Source organism: Podarcis cretensis (assembly GCF_951804945.1).
Source record: "Podarcis cretensis genome assembly, chromosome: 3".
Classification (NCBI taxonomy): domain Eukaryota; kingdom Metazoa; phylum Chordata; class Lepidosauria; order Squamata; family Lacertidae; genus Podarcis; species Podarcis cretensis.
Genome location: NC_137172.1, coordinates 42,159,073 through 42,179,086, shown reverse-complemented (window position 1 = coordinate 42,179,086; position 20,014 = coordinate 42,159,073). Strand labels below are relative to the sequence as shown.

The window sequence follows — 20,014 nt, the reverse complement described above, 5'->3', positions numbered from 1 at the left end:
GAAATTTCACAGGAGAGGTCTTATATTTATACAAAGGTGCTAAGGCTAAGTAGGAACTGCTGTTGTAGTTAGCAGTAAGTCTGGGGCATACAAATTTGGGGGGATACCTAGGGTCTCTCTATGGTCAGCTTTTGAGGGGTTTACTTGCCCTTCTATCAGAGAGCTCTTAAAATGCCAGTGATGAGACCAGGAGCCTGCAGTCATGCGCCATGAAAAGCACACTGCTTCACTATATAAAGAGAGATGCCATGACAACAGCACAGTATCCATGAGTGGGCACATGTGATAAAGATCTGTGCTCTGGAATATTCTTTTTTCATGCGCCTATAGAATCGTATTTGTACATTTGACCACCAAATGTGGTGTGTGTGTGGGGGGGTCATTATCATTTTTAAAACTTGTGGAATTTTACACTCACTGGCATGAAGGGAGGGGGCGGCGGAGAGCCTAATGTGTCTTTGCAAAAGCTACATTTTTTATTTGTATTCCTTGGGATGGTTACAAAAAAACCTTCCTTTCCTCCCTCAGCATGTTTGCTTTGAGATTATCATCTCTAATTTCAATTTTAAAACAAATAAACTTTATAAGCAATAAGAAAGAGGACTATGATGTCTTTCATGGCCACAGACGAACTGAGGGCACATTCATTTTTAGGAGAAAATAGGAGATTTTTTTCTTGAGGGACCTCATTACCATGACTAATGAAAAGCTAATGCATATAGTGTGTTTCATCCTGGGTTCATTTCAGAAGCAAAATGAACCAAATGATGCCAGTAGCCAAGTCTTTTCCTTTTCCAAGGAAGATGAAGCAGTGTGAGGAGGCCATAGGATGGCTAAAAAAATAAATGGTCCTGCCACTTCTTCCTGATGTTCAACACAATGCTTCACATAATATGTCTGTGACAGATTATCCTTTTAGTTGCCCACCTGTTGGTCTAGCAGCAAAAGCTATCTTTCCCCCATTGTTTCGTTGTATGGAGAATGCCACCAGATCTGTGCCTCATTCTTTGCATGTGAGGCATTGTTTGTATAGGGCCAAAGGCCACAGTCCCTGGCTAGACCAGTCACGTCCATAATAACCATAACTAAGGACACGGGTGGTGCTGTGGTCTAAACCACTGAGCCTCTTGGGTTGCCGATCAGAAGGTCGGCGGTTTGAATCCCCGTGACGGAGTCAGCTCCTGTTGCTCGGTCCCAGCTCCTGCCCACCTAGCAGTTCAAAAGCACACCAGAAAGTGCAAGTAGATAAATAGGTACCGCTCTGGTGGAAAGGTAAATGGCGTTTCCGTGCGCTGCTCTGGTTCACCAGAAGCGGCTTAGTCATGCTGGCCACATGACCTGGAAAAACTGTCTGCGGACAAACGCCAGCTCCCTCGGCCTGTAAAGTGAGATGAGTGCCACAACCCCTGAGTCCTCTGCGACTGGACTTAACTGTCAGGGGTCCTTTACCTTTACCTTTTTAAAGCCTCATCGTAGTCCAGAGTGGGCAACTGTACTTTTTAAAATAGATGCTGTCGAAAAAGAGTATTTTTCACATTCCCTTCTTTTCTTTCTTCCTTCCCACTATTCATATAAGTATGAAATCCATAGCTATAGTTTTTTGATCATATATTGCATCAATCATAAAGTGTGCAGGCTCCTAAACACAACTTTGCCACTCATCTAACAGCAGACAAATGTTCTTTTAGTGTTGTTTAGAGGCAGCTAATCCTGCACTACATGTTCAGTGCTATCATGCTCAAAGGCTGGTCACCAGCCCTCAGTTGTGTGCCAGTTGTGTGCCAAGATGAAGATTTTGAAAGGCAATAGGTGGCATAAAGGGCTAAATATGGAGTGGCTTTTAAACCAATGTGGAGAAGTACAGCTATTATCAAGACAGAAAGCAGAAGAGATGCAAAGCACATTTGTTGTTGGGGGGGGGGCATACTTGGCCTTGTAGAGTACCACAAGCCTATGAATGAGGCTGACAGCACATACAAATGATGGGGTGAACTCTCCCACCCCAGTGAGCTCACTATCTCATCTTGCCAAGTGGTTCAGGTGTGTGGAATGTTTTGCGTGGCAAAACCTCCGAGAAGATACACAGAGATAGAAAATGAGGACTAGAATTAGATCATAGCAAGGACAGCAATATATAAAATAGCAGTAGAACCCATCCAGACTGCTGCTTTATTGTAGACGTATGTAGCAACATGCTGCTGATTGCATTAATAGTGCATTTGAAATACATTTGTACCAGATCATCCACATCCCACTTTTATCAGTTGTTCTGCAATGCTTCCCAATGCTCCCACATTATTGTGTCGACATTTATCCCCACCATTGACACCTATCCATTTTATTGTTCCCACCATCACCAATTCCTCCCTTTCCCTCTCTAACAGCAAGTAAGTTGTGCTGTGTCTCCATGCCTCCATAGCTTAATTTGCAGACTTTTTACATTTTTTAAAATGTTGGGGCTGTGATTTCTGTGCTAAACGCTGTTCATTTGCGGTGGGGGACACACAGGGCTGGTGTTCTCCACAGTGGTGATGTGGTTAATTTTGGAAGTCCTGCCAGTAGTTTGACTGGATTCATTTCTTCTTTAAAAGTGGATCAACATGTGTGCAATGCATGATGTTTAAACTATAGGATGGCTGATTCAGATCCCCTGGCATCTGGGGATAAGCCCAGCATGTACTAAATGGTCACAGCAGGCTCAGGAACCAGAACAGACCTCTATGCTCTGTTCATCCCACTTCAAACCATTTCAAACCAATCACAATTATCCTAGGCTTTTGCTAACCAGGCGTGGGACAATTTGACTTTCTCAGCAAGATACTTGAAAACAAATAATCCAATTAATGAAAGAAGCAGAGTGTAAAAGTGCTTTGGAGTATTTGGGAACAGGGCAGATAATTGGTTGGCGGCACCTCCCTCCTGGAAAGAATCTCTGAACAATGGCTGCTTGAGAAGCCCTCCTTGTTTAACTTAACAGTGAGGCTGGTGTTTGACCTCCACAAAAGCCAAAGCTGTGACATTTCACTGGCAATCCAAAGAGAGAGAGAGAGAGAGAGAGAGAGAGAGAGAGAGAGAGAGAGAGAGATGGACACCACATTGATGTGCTGGGCTATAATTAAACAAACTTCAGGAATGGCATTCCTTCGAATTCAACAGTGCACTCACAGCAATGGGTTATGTAACATTTCCCTAGCTATTCAAGCTGACTGCTGTTAGTGAATAATCAAAAAAGGTCATCTGTTAAGAAATGCAGCTTTTGTTTCTAAGGTGGGAAGGAGAAGGAGGTTATGAACCACAACTTCAGTTCATCTGTGTTACAGACTCAGCTTTCTTACAAGGATTTGTAGTGATGGGGGTGGTTATTTTAGTGTTTTTAATTCCAGTTCTGCTATCTTTAATTCAACTCTGTCTCTTTTCGGGAACCAAACACCTCTGAACCAAGGAAATAGATGGGTTTTGGATCAGCTTCCCTTATAATGTTGCTCCAAGCATGACCCTCGCTGTGCAAAAAAAGTCTTGTGATTAAGATGCCTTGTGACTGGCTTAATCTTAACTGGTGCTCAGAAATTAATTCTTTAGCCATTTTCCTTGCAGAGAGAGGCCTAAAGCCATTGACCTTCTCCGTGGAGACTTCATGTGAGGTATCATGACTTTTGTTTTTAACTGAGTTCCCTAAATCAATCCAAACGATGAGGGTCACTAGTTGTTTTAATTAACATGTCTATAACTCTTTCCACTAAATTATCTTTTCCCCAGCCAGATTAGATGGGTGTTATTTGAGCTCCCTCACCTACAAACATAGTTGCAAACTTTAATTGGTTTAGTCAGTAGATTAGTAAATGCAACATTTACTTGAGCTCAGGGAACACCTGCTACTCCCTAAGTGCTGAAGCTAAACAGGTGCGGATCTGATCTGTTCCCTGATGGGAGACTATTGGGAGGTAAGGTAATTGTGGAATATTAATATAAAACATGAAAGAAAAGGAATAAGAGTAACAATGGGCTTAGTTTTTCAGCATTTAAGGTGGCAAATAGAAAGGTGAAACATTTGCCATGAGCACCTTTGAGGGCTCAGCCGCACTTCCTTTTGTCCTGCAACTTTCCCTTGAGAAAAACTTCTCTTTTGTGTTCAGTTAGAGCAAACGGCAGTTCGAGTTTTCTCTGGACTGACGTTTGTTCCAATTTAGCACTAAAGAGCAGGTTTTCCCTGAGATCTGTTGGATCAAAGCACTGCTTAGTCCAACATCCTGTTTCTCACAGAGCCTTATATGATGTGCACAAGCAGGGCATGAGGGCAATAGCCTGACACCATATTTGTCCAAATCTTTCTAAAGTCCTCAGCCCTATTCCACATCAGTAGGGTGATTATAATAACATTGGCAAGTTGCTTTTACCCCCAAGCACTGTATACAGGCCTTCCTTCCACCCACAAGTGCATATATACAGTAATACTTCACTTCTGATTTAATATACGGTCACAAGGACGTCAGGGAAGTTTTCCTAGCCCTTTTCAGAATGAAGGTGCTTCTTTCAATAAGTCTTGGTGTGCCTTGCCAGAATGTCTGTGGCTTGCTGAAAAAGTCGCTGCATGGTTCCCCTTATCCAGCCGAGATGTTAATTGGCCTTATAATGTTGTGACAGGGTTGTCTGCTCAGCTGTATAGAAAACCAACAGGAGTCCAGGTTAAGTAGGGGAAACTCTCCTGACTTCTTCTGATTGATTTAACAGGTTTGTTTGTTGTTGTCTTTTTTAAAAAAATAATACAACCCAAGAAAAGATTTATCAAGTCATTAGACCTCATTCCTTGAAGGAGCTGAACAATTCATATCGCAACAAAGCACACAAGGTATGACCCAAGAAACTATCAAAATCAAAGTTTTGTATCATGTTCCCCCCCCCAGAAGATAGACCAGTAGTGTAGCAGAGGAGGAACACAGGGGAGCACAACGTCAGTATTTTTTTCGCAGCAAGAGCGATACTGTCATCTGCTGAAACAGCATTATTACCCCTAAGTACTGAAAACTTGGTGGATTAGAGTATAGGTAAGTCCTGTCATATGATCCCTTCATTAGGTAGACTAATCTCAGACAGTGGGCATGGGTGGGAACAGCCATAGAGCCCTCCTCCCACCAGCAACATTGCTGTTACCTGGACAGGACAGGACTGGTAAGTGTCATGATAGTATCAGCAAGAGGATCAGATTCCCAGTGCTGGTTCTACAGGTGCCACCCCAACCTTAACCACCATCCCTACAGGGAAGAGGGTATGCTGGAGGCAGCAATGGGGAATCCAGCTTCACACCAATTGGAATCCTTAAAGCTGTTCCTGATTCGTCTCTTGACATCCCTGCCTCGCCAACACCTCCTGGTGTGTATACAAACAAATGAATCTGACATTAGTTAAGCTGTAATGTGGACAGCTGGGTGGGTGGGAGGGTGAGCTGTGAAACAAACCTGTGGAGCAGGGGGTAATTTCTAAGGTGGTAATGTGAAACACCCTTAGGCTAGGAAGTTGGTTTTTACAGCTCCTTCAAAAAGCCTCTGAAGACACACTAGCTGTGTGTACCTGTCCAGGGTTTGAGAGCTAGGGACTGTTGACCACCACTGACAAACTAAACTGGTAGAGCTCAGCATAAAGGTAAAGGTACCCCTGCCCGTACGGGCCAGTCTTGACAGACTCTGGGGTTGTGCGCCCATCTCACTTAAGAGGCCAGGGGCCAGCTCTGTCCGGAGACACTTCCGGGTCACGTGGCCAGCGTGACATCGCTGCTCTGGCCAGAGCCAGAGCCAGAGCCAGAGCCGCACACGGAAACGCCGTTTACCTTCCCGCTGGTAAGCGGTCCCTATTTATCTACTTGCACCCGGAGGTGCTTTCAAACTGCTAGGTTGGCAGGCGCTGGGACCGAGCAGCGGGAGCGCACCCCGCCGCAGGGATTTGAACCGCCGACCTTTCGATCAGCAAGTCCTAGGCGCTGAGGCTTTAACCCACAGCGCCACCTGCGTCCCTAGAGCTCAGCATAGCACTTCTCTAAGAATGACTTGTTTGCAGTGCCATCGTCCTTATGAATGGGGCAAGGTGGAGATGAGGTTACGGGTGTGGGAGGGATTTCCAATTATACAAAAGCAACTTGGAAGACTTCACATTAATGCGGTTTGGAAGATCTCCTGGGGTTCATATGAGGTGGTGATAGCAGAGAGGCTGAATTAACTGAGCAAGAACAAATTATGTTCACTTAATATAGAGACGTTGAACCTTTGTGCTCAAGATGGCTGATTCACCATACTGTACTCTCAGTCAATCCATGCAGGAAAAATACAGCTCTGGTTAAGGCTTCATACTTCTGATGCAGTGGACTGGCGTCTGTTAAAGTCCATAATAGATGTTGTTGGTTTTTAAGGTGTAACAGCAAAACTGGACGCCATCATCTGCCCAAGCTGCACTAAAACATGTCTCTCCTGCATTGGTTTCTACAGCCACATCAGGCACTGTAACTCTCCAGTGGTTTGACTTCAACCCCCAATGGTGGACTCTTCCATTGTTTCTCGAGACAGACAGATGCCAACTGGCTTTATATGGTCTAATATTTAGGGAAATTTTGGTTGTGGTTTATTCTGTCCTAGCCCAGAGAGGATTGAACATGGTGACACCATTGTGTCACCTCTGGGCCTGTGTTTCTCCATAGTTTGGCTGTGCATTTATCAGAGTGATCTAACAGAGGACTTACCTGGTAAGACACTGCCCAGAGGCCAGTGTCAGAGCAGGAGGGTCAGGGACATATTTAGAAGGCATTATCTCTCTAACAAGATTTGGACAGCTATGTTCAGCATTTTAGACCTAACAAAGGAACAGGTATTTTCAAAGTGAGCTTTCAAAGAAGGCTTTTAAACTCTTTTTGATCTCTCTAAGTATCTTAAAGGGAATTTAAATTGAGAATGGGTGACATTCTTTGTTCATGTGCCACTCCATATTATTAGCTTTGTAAACATGCTGGGCCTCATTCATGTCACTCACACTAACAATTTGGTTTCATTGCCCATTCTCATATTTTCTGACTTTTGATTATGTGCAACTTGTCAGGGCAAGGTGGCTATTTATTTGGGGCTAATGTTTGTGTGGACACTTAGCAACATATCTGCTTCTCTTAATAAACCACTTAAAGTGAAGTAAGGAATTTCATTCAGAGTTTCATCTCCCTTGTTCTCCTCTGCAGGCACTTGTATTCCCCTCTCTCTGAACAGACAACGGCCATGAAGAATGGGACACAAGCCAGGGACTGATGTGGGAGAGGGGAATTGCCCCAAATCAGGCTTGGATTCAAACCTAAGGAAGTTAATGAAAGGAACATTTTCCACCCCTCCTTCCCCAACCTTCCAGGAAGGCTGTTAGAAATATTTGTCCCAGTATACCTGACTGCACCATCCCAGCTTTATTCCCTGAAACAGCCTATCATCACCAAGATTGTGTTACGATAGTGGAGGGCATGCCCCATCTTCAGCACATTATATAAGGGCGCAGTAAGTTTCACACGCCATTCCATCCACTATGCAGTACGACTGTTAAACAGAGAGAAAACACACAAAGCCCTCAACATCTTCCCCCACTTTTATCTGTTAGGAATTATTCAGGCTTTCCCACTTCACAAAGGTTTGAGCTATTCTGAGCTCAGGAAGGCCACCCAAAATGAAAGCAAGGCACATACTTGGCAATATTGACGAGATCTTGAAAGAAGGAGCCTCCAGTGTCGAGTTTTGCTTTTGATTGTGCCAGCCATTCATTAAGATCTCAAGCTGGTTCCTCAAACAACACTTGGCCTGTATGTACTCTCGACTAGAAACAGCCAGTATTTCTAGCGCAGTTTATGTGATGAACTCGGACACCGTTTCTCCCATGAGAGCCATGTTATAAAACTGTGACCATAAAACCATTACAGACAACCTAGGTGGGTTGTCCATGGCATATAGTTAAGCTCTCAGAAAAATAAATCCCTTTTCCGTATCGGTTAGGAAAACTACGGTCGGTTGCATTCTCAGCTGAAGTGTGTGGGTTTTAGGAGGAGTGGGGGAGATGTGGCTTCTTTTGAAGGGTTCCAACTATCTCAAAATCAGGAGAGAGAAATAAATTAATCTCCCATTTGATGACATTGGCAGTTCTGGCTGCAGCAACTATTTGGAAATGTAAAAGTGCCAGTGCTGTACTACAGTTCCAGCGTGTTACCTCCAGAAAAAAGGGGGGAAATCTGCATTTTGTTTAATCCCTAGAGAATTGAATGAAGTAGCCAGGGACAAGAACACCACAGAGAGGATCTGTTCAGTTTCATGGAAGCAGGCACTAAGTAGTTGTTGCTGGCACTGCCTACCTGCTTTGACAGGCTGGTGCCACATGGAATCTCAGCAGAAGCCCTGTAGGAAAAGTTCTGAGGAGCAGCACAACGGAGGCTCTTATTGGAATTATATTTCATAAGCCTGGTTTACAGCGAAGGGCAAAGCAAACTGTAAAAGTCACTCAGATTCAGCTGTGAACCACAAAACCTCTTCTTAGCTTTGTGCTCTTCCACTTTGGTTCAACACTACGGGAAGCTCCAGCAACTGATTAACTGCCTGAGCACTACATAAGATTGCTTACGGCAGAAGGACCCCATATTTTAGAGGACCTGCACTATGTAACTCCTTGTGGTTGTGTGATTGTGCAATGCTTGGTTAGCAAATATTTTTACACCACTGGTAGGGCCGGCCCAAGAGATCTTGCTGCCTGAAGCAAAGCAGCAAATGGCACCCTCCCCTCCAAGACAAGGAGCAGCGGACCTGTGTGCAGCCAAGTTATTTTGGCACCTGAGACGGACCATCCCACCAGTCCCTCCTTAACAGTAAAAATGCAGTAATAATAAATCAAGCCAAAATCAGCTGTGTAAGTCAGCCACCTCACTGTGCATAATGATAGGAGAGGGAGAGGGAGAGGGAGAGGGAGAGGGAGAGGGAGAGGGAGAGGGAGAGGGAGAGGGAGAGGGAGAGGGAGAGGGGAGAGAGAGAGAGAGAGAGAGAGAGAGAGAGAGAGAGAGAGAATAGCAAGTGCCCAGTGGGAAATAATATAGCAACATCAAATCTTAGTTTTGAAGTCCTGCTTGAAGACCACTAGATGTTCCCTCAATTGGTTAGATGATAGATTGGTCAACTCTTTAGAAGTTCTTTTTTTAAAAAATTATTAAATATTTTCTTGGTTTACAAAAGAACGACTGGCCTCTTTTTTCAGGTTGTACAATATTTCTTACAAATCAGTTACATTTGTTGTGAGATATTAATGTTGAGTACAGTATAAGGTTGGGGAAGAAGAGGACGAGAGGAGGGGTGGTGTGGTGAGGCATATTCTTTTGTACAGTGTGCGTGTGGGGTTTTGTGTCAGTAGTGAGAGGTATTGGGGGCAGGGTGTGGTTGGTTATCTGTGGTTGGCAACAGTGGGGTTTGTTTGCATTTGTGAGTGTGGAAGAGCTTGTAGGGTCAGGTAGGCCAGATTGATTTGCATGCTGTTGATGGATTCTTATTGTTGTCTTGTTGGGCTGTGTATGTGATAAAGGGAGCCATACTGGGGTGAAAGCATCCTCTTCTATTTGTCCCTGTGTGAGTTTCACTTTATTGGTTAGCTTTTCTAATAAGGCCGTTTCCCATGACTCCTGACATGTCTCTGCAGTGTCTGGCTATGAAGCTTCTAGCTGCTGAGAATAGGTGGGTTATAAGCTCTGTATAATGTGAGTGGTCATTATGATCTTGGAAGATGTTCAGTAGTGCCAGTTCTGAGGTGAGCTCTAATACCTGTTTAGTTATTTTGCATATCTCTTGTAGGACTGCTGTCCAGAAGGGTTGGATTTTAGGGCATTCCCATGACATGTGGAGGTATGTGCCTGTGGAGGTGCAGCCTCTCCATCATCTTGGTGAGGTTCCTGGGTGTATCAGCGCCAGTTTCCATGGTGTTAAGTGCCACCTGCAGGTGAGTTTCAGAGCAAGTTTCCTTATTTGGCTGATACAGACTTAAAGGGAGGTTTACGCCACATTCTAGTCCATTGGGTAAGATTAATTTGTCAGACACTAATTAACTACTTTTGAAAATGAGGGGAGGTCCACAAGCAGTTCATCATAAGGTAAGGTAAAGGACCCCTGGGCAGTTAAGTCCAGTCAAAGGCAACTATGGGGTTGCGGCGCTCATCTCGCTTTCAGGCCAAGGGAGCCGGTGTTTGTCCACAGAGAGATTTCAATATGTGATGAGGATTACTAACCAATGAAAAATATAACAAAACACACACAAGCTGTTGGATGTGCCTGAAGTAATTCTTTGGATTCTGGTAAGAGGTCAATAGGTTGCCAGCCAGGTGCCAATGGGCACCTCAGCATCCACCAGAACATCCTCTGGTGCCTACAAAAGATCTCAGTAAATATCCCCACAAATTTCCACAGTGTAGGAGAAACTGTTTGTTCTTCCTGCTCAGTTCCTATTTGCAGTGGCTTGGACTCTCTTACACTTAACATGCTCTCATTTAATGTTCCTTTCCCTTTTCTTGCTCTTTTAGATACAGCAGCTATTTTCTACTATACCACATCCCATAGAGCAGCTATTTTGTGACTGACACCCATGTTACTTTCCAAATGTGACCACTGGACAAAAAAACCCCCAAACTGGGAACCTCTTCTTCTGTTTTCTTACATTATGTTATCCCTTGTTTGCTTTGCATAAAAGAAGCTTATTTACATTTGATTTGGCACCCTTGAGAGGAATCCGCACCCTGGCCTAGGCAAACTTAGGATCAAATGCAATCTGGTATCACTTTACACCTTGTTTGTCAAAACAAGGTTTCGAAAGGATTAACTGAGGGAAATGTTTCACCCAGTTAGTAAAGTTTTGCTTGAAACCTATATAAAAAGCAGGCAACACCCAGCCTGACTTCTCTCACCACAGTGGCCTCTGAAGTTGGCACCATCATTCTAAGCTGCAAACGGTTTAACAAGACGCTTGTGGTCTATAATGAACACAAACTTCCTCAGAAGAAGAAGAAGAAGAAAGGCCCCAAAACACCAACACCACCCCAACTCTACCCTATGGTATTTCCTGATTCCAAATTTAATGGGCACCATTCAAATTTGGACTCTTGCTGTCGATGGTAATTAAGTTACAACATGGAATTTGTGGGCATTTCAAGTTCTAAATACAGTACAACGTCCAGCATCATCTAGGAAAAAGCAGCTTCTCCAGAACACACTTCATTCAGTAGGTCAGTGCTTGCTCTGCAATTTTCAGTGCCCCAGTTTTCTGTACCGAAAGTAAATGACCTCTCTAACTGATCAGCATTGTCAGGGAAATAGCTAAAATATGTGACCATAGCTATCCTGCTTTAGTCAATGCTCCAAAATTGGCTGGCCAGTCTGGCTCATTTTGCATATACTGTAAACAGCTTGGGCAGCCCACACTTTATCATTCATCCTGGCCTGGTCAGTACTACACTTGACAAATTTCTTCACAGCAAAGTAGCTCATTATACAGGTTATAGACAATGTGCAATATTTCTTATGTGTTGTGAGTTTACTCATCTGTCATGGACACGCCAGTCAAGAAGCTAGAGAAAAACTTTATTGTCCCTCTAAAAACCAGAATGGAAAAGCAGCAGCAGGAGCAGGAAACACCTAACTCTGTCCAAGTAAGTCCAGTGTCATCTTGCGATACCTAGACTGTATAATGGCATCATCGTTTATAAAACACTAAATTTTATATTGCACAATATCCCTGTCATCATTTACTCTCCCTCCTTCCTCGTCTTATATATTTAAAACTTTCTACAGATTTTTGTTCATGTGTGTGTGAAAGAGAGAGAGACAGAGGATCATAGCTGTCAACGTTTTCCTTTTTTTAAGGGAAATTCCTTTATTCCGAATAGGATTCCTTGCAAGAAGAGGGAAAAGTTGACAGCTATGCAGAGGATCCTGACCTTGCATAATTGTATCTAATTTATAACACCATGCAGATGCATCACATGGAGTTACAACCTAGTCTTTGCCACAGGAATCTCTGTTGTTTTCTAACCTCACATCCCAGACAGCTTTCATGCACTTTTTAATCTCCTGCTAAAGCAGAAAGACAGACAGTCACACCTCCTTCCACCCAGTTCAACTATACCCATGACACATGTCCCAGCCCTTACCTGCTATAGCATGCTAGTCTCAAATATGGCAGGGAGGAGGTTGACTAGGCAGCAGAGGGAATGAGCTGAAGGAGGTGCAGTTTGCTTTCTTTCCTGCCTTACCAGGAGTTCTAAAAACATATGGACGCTGTCCAAATTATGAGGTTGCGACCCTACAAACCCGCTGCCTTGTGGAACATCAGAAGAAGAAAATGCTAAGGAATAAAACCTAATCACAGAGCTGGGCTTACTTTTTATTATTATTTTTTCCTTTTGCAGTCACCATAACAGTGTTTTATAGGAGGCTGGGGGGGAATGCTTTGTGGGGGGGGGGGAGAGATCAGACTCCCAAAGTGGGGGTTAGATTCCCATGCTTTAAACTCTTTGTAGGATATGTATGTGTGTGTTTATTTCAATTTTGTTATAAGAATGGTGTGTTTTTTTTAAAAAAAAAAATACAGACTAAAATACACCACACCCTGGTCATACAAGTTCATTTCAAGATTAGAACACATTTTACCTAAATCTGTTGACCAAAACAGCATTTCAGTCCAAGTTAAACCAAATTTTGAGGGATTTGGCTACCGGCCTTACAAACTTTCCTGAGAGGATGTCCCATTATATGGACTTACTTTTGACTAAATGTGCATGTAATTGCACTGTTAAGCATGTGCAAAACTTAACCTGCAAAATCAACAGAATACTCAGCTGCTGAACTCTGGCAGAGCCCTTATATTTTTAAACAAGAAACACCATCCATGGTAGCAGTCATGTTTGAGGCGACTTGCTAAGTATACTTTAAGCCTCAGAGTCTAAGCATATAAATCTCCATCCTCAATTATTGCTCGAGGCTGCAAAATAACCCAAAAACACATACACATACACACACACACACACACACACAGAGAGAGAGAGAGAGAGAGAGAGAGAGAGAGAGAGAGATATTGGTACAATTGTAGGGCTGGGAAAGACTTGCAGTTTCCTTCACCAAGAGTCAGCCAGAACAAACAAGTCTTTAGTGGTGGACTCCAAAGTCACTCTTGTTCCAATGAGTCACATTTGACTCCTGCAGCCATGGAGTGCGGTAGACTGGGAAGAGGCAAGAATGTGCCAGCTGCTACTTCCTAGCTGCATCACAAACAGCTCCTACAGGGAACAGAAAGGATAGAGAGGAAGCTCAACAGAAGTGACACTAGACTGGTCTGTGTTGAATTGATGCTCTAGATGCATTTTCACTTCCTCAAAGCCAGTTATATTGGCACCATCATTTTTAATAAGGCGATTGGAGGCTGCAATGCTTTTCCAAATACCAGTTGCTGGAAACCCCAGGAGGGGAGATGGCCCTTGGTCCCCTGTTCTGCTCGCTGGTCTCCCCCAGGCATCTGGTTGACCACTGTGAGACCAGGATGTTGAACTACATGGGCCATTGGCCTGGTCCAGCAGGCTCTTATTATGTACTTATGCTGCTGTTAGGCAGCACTGTCACAACTGGGCAGGCCTGTCCCTCTTGCTATAGACATGTTGTCATGAAAGCAGCACCATCTGCTCAGACACTTCCTCACATTGTGATAATAATCTCTGCCGGCCACTGGCCTTCCCAAACATCTTTTAATTATTGTAGCTGGACTATGCAAAGCTGTTATTGTTTTGCAACTTTTACATACAAGGTGCTGCTGATTTCTGTCTTTTGAACTGAAGTAAGTTTCAAAGAACATGAGACGAACACAGGAGCAGCAGAAGCTCCTTTCTACTGAGTCAGACCAATGGGCCATCCAGCTCAGCATTGTCAACACTGACTGGCAGCAGATCTCCAGAGTTTGTGGCAGGGAGCCTTTCCTAGCCCTGTCCATTGCTCCTTGACAATGTTGAGACAATTTGCATGCTCTGCCTGAGCTGCAGGATCACTAAATGTGGTCCTGAAACCCCCACCTAGGTACCTCTCCAAGGTGCTGAGCTTTGCCTTGCCCCAGCCCCATGGATCAGAGCAATTTTAATGACTTTGTAAGTAAGAATTGGGGTCCAAGTTTGCTTTCTTCCTCCTCCTTACCAATAACCTTTCCTTTTGTGCCATGTCTTTTAGATTCTAAGCTTGAACACAAAGACTTATTATTGCTCATTGCAAGAGACCATGAAGACGACACTGAACAGGGATGAAGAACCCTGTCACTCTCCAGATGTTGTTGTTAAACTCCCATCAGCCACAGACAGCATGGCCAATAGTCAGGCATGAGGTCATATAGTTCTGCATCCCTGGCAAAAATGACAGTCCATTTTTCTAGTCACTCTTGTGAGCCCTTGTGAATGGAAGTGGAACAGCTCCATGGAATCTAATGAGGCAGATAAGAGAGGTGAATTTATACCTCATAATATATTGCTGCTCTTCACGTCAACCCAAGAAATGGTCCTAACTCTACAATTGGGTCTATATTAACTGTTCAAAGAAGGTCTAACTTGTCTGAGAATGTTCTTTCTTGTGTGCATACTCTGTTTATGATTTCATAGACTCAGAATTGTAGAGTTCGAAGGAACCATGAGGATCACCTGGTCCAATTCTCTGCAATGCAGGAATTTTTTGCCCGACGTGGGGCTCAAACCCACAACCCTGAGATTAAGAGTCTCATGTGCTACCAAGTGAGCTAAAATGATTAGATTCTAATCAGTATTCTGTTTGTTAATCCCTCTCCTACCAAAGAGGTTGCAAAGTATCGATTTCAGGAGTGGTAAAATAAATGTACACACGGACGCACGCACCCTGAGTAGAACCAAAATAGAGACAAGCGAGTTTTACTTTTCCTCAAGGTTTGACACTCTGAATAAAACAGCACATGCCAATTTAGTTTCCACAATATAAAAATCCCCACAAGAGGAAAAGGAGGGGGGAAGTGGGAGGGAGAAGAAATTTAAAAGAGCACCGCCTAATTCAGCAACTACATCAGTCTAAGGAGCTCTGTGTTTGTGGGGAGAGAGAGAGTTTACTATGTCTTTCAAACTACTGGGAGCTTGACGGGAATATTTGATGAGAAAGGAAAAAGGTGCCCTGGATTTTTTTTTTCTTGCTCATTTCTGATTCTTTAGAATAATATTGTCTGAAGTTTGTGCTGCAGAATATCTTGGAAAAAAAATAACCCAGGCATACTGGTTGGAGACAAGGAGTTTTCTCTTTAAAAATTCACACACCTCCGGCAAGGTAATACTGATTGTTTCCCTATGTATGATTCATTTATGGCTCTAATTTTGGAAGGGAGAGAGCAAGCACATAATTCTATATTTTGGATAATTCAATGCTTTGCATGTTAGGGGAATGTCATGAGGGTAAGAAGTGTCTTTAAAATGAAATTGTGATGCAAATATCATTTCTATGCATTATTGATATGCCCACAAAGTGCATGCACACATACACATACAGACGCACACAATGTCTACAAAGCTTTGATAAATCCATCATTTAAGTACTTTTACAGCCAAGTAAGTTGTCTGTAATTTGTTTAGTGCTTTCAGAACCATATTCCTTTTCTCAAGTAGAATTCCTCTCCTCTTTCTTTCTTTCTTTCTTTCTTTCTGTATTTAATAACTAGCACCGCTAGTTTACAATTGCACAAATATTGAGCTAACTTGGGGCACTGATATATTTTTCTCCTTGCTGGGGGTTCCAATTGTCTCACTGGTTGTTATATAAATTTATGTGGAAAAAGAGGGTTGATAATGCAATGTGTGTGTGTAAGGCACTGGAATCATCTCTCTGCCTCTCCTTTCACCCCTGTGCTCCCCACCCCGCCCCCAATATCCTTCTGTGTTGAATGGCTGCTATGCTAGTAAGACTTTAAAGAGGAATAGCATTATCAAGCCTGTCACAGCAGCTCACCTTCTCCCAGGGAGATTGGATTCTTGATAAGTCTCTGCAATGTGATTTGTGTCAGGCCAGTAGCAACATGTACTGATCACCCCAAGCGAAAATTCAGAGAAAGAAAGGTTTTGTGTTTTTTTTAAAAAAAGTTGGGGTTGTTTTTTTGTAATTCTAGCACTTTTGGATTGATAAAGAAATCACACTTTGGGGATGGGTTCTTGGGTAGTTATCTTTCTTTCTGCCTCTCATTAATTAGAAAACAAAACAGATCCTTCAGAGACTGGCAAATCAGAAAGCAGCTAAAATCCCATCATTCATTAGCTTGTCAAACTGCCCCAAAAGGAATTCAGTCAATGTCACAAGATTTTCAAAAGGGATTTTACAGCAAACAGAATCAGCCAGCTTCCATTTCACCATGCCATGGATACAAACTTTTTTAAAAAAAGAAAGTGTGTTTGTATATCAAACAAAGAGTGAGTTCCCGCAATCCTTATTGGTGTGTGTGGTGGCGGGCGGGGTGTGTGTGTGTGTGTGTGTGTGTGTGTGTGTGTAATTAGGTGAAAGGAAATACAGGTAGTTTTATTACTGAAATTGCCCAAAAGACAACATCATAACACAGGGCTGTTTTCTGAATGCGGATTGCTACCAGACTCTGAACAGACTTGTTTCTCATTTCATTTTAATGTGATCTGACAAATTGCTTGGCAGAGGTGAAGGTTCTGGGAGAAAATGGGAAATGCATTTATTTTAAAAAAGCATGCATAAAAGGAAACAAATGGAGGAAACATCACTACCAAGATGATTTAATGTGACCCTGATGATGGGCTGAAATGAGGGTTGGGAGGACATGGTGTCAAAAATGGGGCAGGGGAAGAGTCGTGTAGGGATTTTGCCATTTGCAAGTGCTGCTGAGATCTGGTCATGGCTGATGTGGCAGAGTAAAACACCAACCCTCTATGAGGAGTTTGGCCAGCTTGAAGCAGCCAGAGGGAGGACCACATTGCTGCTTATCGAAACTCTGCCCAAAGCAAACATTTCAGTCAGTAGCTACTATCGTTGAGCTTATTCAGAGTTGTTGGAGAAGTGGGGGATTATCTCCTTACTTTCCTCTTTCACCTGGACAATTATTGCCACACTTTAATATTGCTGTTGGTGTTTGGAAAGTTTGCCACCAGTTGCATTCATCAATGGCTTGAAGTGGATCAATTTCTTTTGTACTGAGTAGATGTAAAACAATTTTGCTGGGATTAAAGTAACTTTCCTTCTGAAGGTCCCTTCATGCTGTAAGGTGGGGAATGGGAACCTCACCCTCTCATTGGCTGCTCTTCCTCCATTATATTGGTGGCAGCCTCACCAAAGAAGATGGGAAGATTGTTCTGGTTCTTCCGATGGGAGTTGTGGTCCATCATGGAGGGGTCCAGGTTGGGGAAGGCTGGTTTAGATTTTTTTACCAGGCAAAAGTACAAAATTTTGCTACAAACTCTTGGAAATGTCTGCAAAGAGATGTGGGCCAGGCAAAAACAGCTTCGAATTTCAGTTTTGCCAGGTTCTGGACATACCTGCCAGTGCTTTAAAACCCAAGTTGGGCTATAAAAGTACTTTTTAAAAATACTCCATTAATTAAACTTCTTTAAGTTACAGATAGGTAGCCGTGTTGGTCTGCCATAGTCAGAACAAAATAAAAAAATTCCTTCCAGTAGCACCTTAAAGACCAGCTAAGTTAGTTCTTGGTATGAGCTTTCGTGTGCATGCACACTTCTTCAGATACACTGAAACAGAAGTCACCAGACCCTTCTATATAGTGAGAAGGTGGGAAGGGGTATTACTCAGAAGGGTGGTGGGATTGGGTGATTGGCAGATAGCTGTGATGAGCCTGTTGACGACTCTTAACGACTGCAATAGGTCTTACAGGAAAAAGCAAGGGGTGAGAAGGTGAAAAATGGCTTTGTCATGTATAATGAGATAAGAATCCAATGTCTTTGTTCAGACCAGGTCTCTCCATGGTTTTAAGTTTGGTAATAAGTTGCAATGCAGCAGCTTCTCTTTCCAGTCTATTTCTGAAATTCCTTTGTAATAGAACAGCTACTTTGAGATCTTGTATAGAATGTCCTGGGAGATTGAAGTGTTCTCCTACTGGTTTCTCTGTCTTGTGATTCCTGATGTCAGATTTATGTCCGTTTATTCTTTGGCGTAAGGTTTGGCCTGTTTGTCCAATATAGAGAGCTGAAGGACACTGTTGGCATTTGATGGCATACACGATGTTAGACGATGAGCAATTAAATAGTCCCGAGATGGTATGTGTGATGTTGTTGGGGCCAGTAATGGTGTTGTCCGGGTATATGTGGCAGCAAAGTTGGCATCTGGGTTTATTGCATGTAATAATAACTTTGGTCCTGGAGGGGATAGACTAGTATCTTGAATTGCCTCATGCTAATGGCTGCTGGTGAGACTGGGTTGGGGGTGCCAGTAGTAGATGCATATAGAATCTGCCTTGTGGATGTAGTCAACATAGCACTAAGTCACTGAGAGTATCCTCCATCCAGAGAACCCTGGGACGAATGCAAACAGTTAGCATGGGGTAATCTGACACATTGCACTTGTGCCACCACTTGCATCTCCTTGCCAAGCAATCAGGAGAATTTTACCTGATTAGAAAGATAGGTGTGATAGAATGTTCCTCACCATATGGAAGGGAGCTTCAGGCAAACAGATTTCCATGTTAACATTTATTCCATGCACAATGGCATAACTTAACACCTGCCAATGAATGTCCATATTCAACCCTAATCTCAGATGTGTAAGGGCTTGTTGTTGCTCAAAGCTACACTTTTGTCCATCATTTCTTCACATAAAGACAAGCCATAAGGATAAGCACAGCAGCAATGAGCTCCATCTTAAATTAAGCCTATATCATTTTCAGATGATAGAAGTGTTACCCAGTTCAAATCATGTGTTCCTAACATTTTCAGACTGCTTTTATGCTCCATATTGCATTCAACTGTGCATCCTATGTCTTCTATACAAACATATCAATGCAACGTTGACACCAGGACACATGGTATGCCTACTCTTGAAAATCAGTTCAATTATGCTTGCAAACAAAACATTGGCAGGTATGGAATTTTAAAAAATAATATGCCATGTATGGTTTGCAGTTGCATTCAGAACCTATTACTTACTAATCCAATTTATCAGATTGTTTCTATACCTTACTGCTGATACCAATAACTATTGAGAGCTATAGTTGTGTAGTAGTGTTGCACAAGGACTGGGAGAGTAGGGCTCAAACCACACACACACACACACACACACACACACACACCCAGCCATGAAACTTGCTGGGTGACTCTCGGCCAGTTAGTGTCTCTTAGATTAACCTTCCTCACAGTGTGGCAGATTCACAAGACAAGCTATTAAAACGAAGACCTCAGAACTGCCCTTTTTGCTCCCTAGGCTGCAATCACCATATAACCTCAAGGTTATGTTTTGTATGTTTAATGCTTCTTAAATGTTATTTTCAAACCTGCAAAAAGTAAGCTATGCTGCACTTTTTGGAAACCTCAAAGGACGTGTTCACACCTTGGTATAAATACAACCCAAGATTTTCACTGATTGTTAACACTTCCACTGAGGAGTCTTTTTTGCACAATGCTGAATATATTGGGCACAATCCAACATATGCTGTTCCCACACAAATTCCACTGGAAAAAATGTGGTACTTGTGGGAGCAATAGCTGGGAGATTAGGCTCACTTATTGTTACTGGCAACGCCAAGCGCAAGCATTCCACTCGTCTGATTTGGCATCCAGTTAGTCTAATGAGCTATTAATATCATACATCTAGATGCTTTATATTTTTGGTCAAAAATATATGGGCAAAGAAACTTTCCCATTCATCATGTGATGTTTTTGCAGGAATCAATGTATATCTAGCACCTGCGACCCCTTTCTTGATGCTTCCTATAGCTGGAATGTGCTGTTTGTTTTCTGGGATACAGTTCTCAATGCGAGAGG

The 20,014-nt window shown here is 42.9% G+C and overlaps 1 protein-coding gene across 3 annotated transcripts in view; it reads left to right on the top strand.

The window, feature by feature from the left end:
• Positions 1-14,975: 14,975 nt before the first annotated feature.
• VIT (vitrin) overlaps positions 14,976-20,014 on the top strand; it is a 47,056-nt gene continuing 42,017 nt past the window's right edge. For 2 of the 3 annotated variants that reach the window (XM_079969494.1, XM_079969492.1), the window contains exon 1: positions 14,976-15,344. The gene's annotated coding sequence lies outside the window, so the exon portion shown is untranslated. The remainder of the gene's footprint in view (positions 15,345-20,014) is intronic. The other variant, XM_079969493.1, reaches the window with a different exon arrangement.